The sequence below is a fragment of the Neopelma chrysocephalum genome, unplaced genomic scaffold (assembly GCF_003984885.1).
Source record: "Neopelma chrysocephalum unplaced genomic scaffold, ASM398488v2 Primary Assembly neopelma1_24, whole genome shotgun sequence".
NCBI lineage: Eukaryota > Metazoa > Chordata > Aves > Passeriformes > Pipridae > Neopelma > Neopelma chrysocephalum.
The window spans coordinates 15,712,338-15,715,304 of record NW_020897693.1 but is presented as its reverse complement, the minus strand read 5'-3'; the positions used below and the strand labels follow the sequence as shown (position 1 = coordinate 15,715,304).

The 2,967-nt window shown below is 51.2% G+C and overlaps 1 protein-coding gene across 1 annotated transcript in view; it reads left to right on the top strand.

The window, feature by feature from the left end:
- Window positions 1-2,727: 2,727 nt before the first annotated feature.
- The window catches only part of TP53I11 (tumor protein p53 inducible protein 11), a 25,616-nt gene continuing 25,376 nt past the window's right edge, over window positions 2,728-2,967 (top strand). Inside the window, exon 1 of the mRNA XM_027704548.1 lies at window positions 2,728-2,824. The gene's annotated coding sequence lies outside the window, so the exon portion shown is untranslated. The remainder of the gene's footprint in view (window positions 2,825-2,967) is intronic.

Here is a 2,967-nt window from a genome sequence, read left to right as displayed (position 1 = left end):
ATATAACAAATCCTACTGATGCATCTGCCTTAGCACATTTCAGAGGCATCGTGTTTAACAGACTGTCCTATTTGGAGATGCAGAAAGCAGGCTGCTGTTTCTCCAGCCCAGGACTGTAATAAGAGGGCTCTGCTGTGCTTTTGATCTACACAAAAGGCTTTCTCCCTCACAAGGGGGGAGGCTGCTAGACCCTTCTTTGCAGATGCTCCTCTGCCAGATATTCATGAGCGCTGCTTGGGAGGCACCCTGGACCAACCTCTCTCTTCCCTGCTGCTGCCTGGGGTCCTCTGAGTCCCCATCCCTCTATGTCCCACTCTCTGTGAGTCACTGTCTCTGTCCACAGACTCTTGCCAAGTGCAGGACATTCCTAGGGATAGTTCATAAATTTTTCCTTTCCTTTTTCCCTTTCACCCAAGTACCAGGCTCTGGCTGGATCACGCAGGTTCCAGTGGCAAGTGCAGCCTTCTCCCCGCTCCCCTCCTCCCTGCTCTGGTTTGCAATGCCTCCATCCTTGTCTTCCCCCAGACCCACAGCTCGGAGTTTGCTTTCCATCCTTTCTTCTCTCCCACCTGATTAAGTGCCTCAGCCTAAACTCCTGGGGCACAGTGAGCTGGTGACTCTGAACCACTTGATTTCCTCAGTCCTGTGGTACAACACTGCATGTCAATATCAGCTCCAAGCCATTGGTGCCTGCTAGAGATGCTGCAAAAAAGGTTTGATTGTGCGTGCACTAAAGCTGCTGTGAAAGAAACTAAAGACTGCTTGGACCCCTGTAATGTCCCAGTGCAGTGCAGGTGAAAACCTCCCCTAAACTGGGTGCTGCCTTTTGTACATCTTCTCACAAGTGCCTCCTGCTGCAGAAAGCTGCTGATCCCTCCTGTGAGCTGTGGCGCACCCCATGCCTGCCTACTGGGAGTCACAGGAGAGATCTGCCTGCACCCATCCATCTGCCTGTTGTTGGGAGAGCCGGAAAAAAATGCACAAGAAAGCCCGAGGTTACTTATAAAACATGGTCGCACAGACCATGCCACTAACACTGTGACAATCTGCTCTGAAGATACAGCATCAGAGAGGGAGGGGAGAGGGGCAGAGCTGAGAGCAAGTCCTGTGGCAGTTGTCCTGCCATTGAAACACTCAGCAGGGAAGACAAAGGCTTGACCCAGGCTTCTGAATGACGAAAAGGTGGGTGGGTGGGAGATACGTGCAGTCCCAAAAAGAGCAGCTACTAGAAAAGGTCTCTGGCTCTCATTTATCAATTCAAATCTTGGCTGAGGATAATATTTTCAAAAGCACATTTATATGTGCCAGATATAACCCCAGAGCTCCTTGTGACATCACATGACAAATGCTTGAATGACGAACATTGAAAATAAACGTTTACTACTTCTGAAACTCTTATCCTGGTGCAGCAGCCTGAGCTATCCTTGGAAAACTGTTCATTACTTCTTTGAAATAATGCTGAGATATCTCTGTGAATGCAAATTTCTCTTTAAAAAAGCCAGCATGACATATTTTGACTTACCTTGTTTGACAATATCATAGTTATTTCATCTCAATAATGTAAAACATGATTGTTTCGGCTTTGCCTTCTCAATTTGCTCTGTGTGCTTTTGTATTTCATTATCATATTTCAGTGCCACAAAGCCCAGATGGAGTACGTATAATATTTCATCTTTTGTACATGTTCTGGCACAGGCACACCGAAAATTTTGAACTTTATCACAGTAAAAGGTTTGACTAGCTCCAAGGCAGGATTGAATTTGTTTTGGTACTTGGATTTTTTTTTTTTAACATCAAATATTCGGCTTTCTTCCCCCCTGTTATGTAGCAAAACCAGACACTCAAATGTCCGATATTTCTTCTGAAGAAATGTTGTTTCCCAAAGATTCATTACTTGGCCTTTGTGAAATGAGACATTTCAGCCCAGTTCCCAGTGGATGAGCCTTCAGTTTCTCAAAGGACACCCTTGTATTTTTAATGACCTCATCACACTGTACGTTTCAGGATGTGGTTCCGTATTAGGGTTTGTCCATGGGGTTAAAGCGAGTTCAAAGGTTCCCACCCGATCCCGCCTCTCTGTACTTCTGTCTTCCTTTCCCTCACGCATTCTCCTCTATACCTTCAAACTGGATCCGTGAAACGAGCTGGGTCAAACAAACACATCAGAAGCCTCCCTTGGAAAGCCAAGGAGTTGCATCTGGACAGGTACTGAGCTGCCGCCAGCTCCGCTGCCACCCCTCCGTGTGCTAATTGCCCCTGATGTTTGCCGTTAACCTTGCTGTCACTCCCTTTCATCACAATCTCATCTGGTCTAACCCAACTGCAACATTAAAATGCCGGCACGCCCGATTCGGTCTCCCAGCATCCCTCCAGAGGGACTTGGTGATGCGAGCCTCGCTCCAGGACAGGCTCTGGCGAGGCTGGCGGTGGGAGCTGGCCCTGCAGCTCTCCGTGCAGACGGAGAGCCAGGCTCTTCCTCGGCACCAACTCACTTGGAAAAAATATGCGTGTTCCCCTGCGCCCACGTTTGTTGCCTTTTGCCTTTCGCAGGGAATTATAAAGTAGTCCTCGAAACCACGCACCCGTGACCAGCACGATCGAGGCCCCATTTGTACCGCAAAGAAGGACTGGGATAGGAGCCTTTCGTTGTTCCCAGTTGCGGGCTTATTTCCATGGGTGCCCCCGCCCCTCCTTCCGTCCCAGGAGCCCGGCCCCTGGACGCTACTCTTTGTTCCCACGCGCCGAGCCGCGGTCACGGGTGGCCCGTGCGCAGCCCACGCATATCCCGCATATAAGGCAGACGGAGCCCCAGCGTAGTCCGCAGGTAACCCGAAAGGCGCCCTGCCCGGGTAGCCAGTCGGCCTGGGGTCCGCGGAGCCGGTCCGGGGCCGGGCGGCGGGGCCGCCCCGTCGGGCGGTGGCGGCCGGTCCCGCCCGCCGTGGGCCGGCGCGGGCGGGGCGGGCGGGC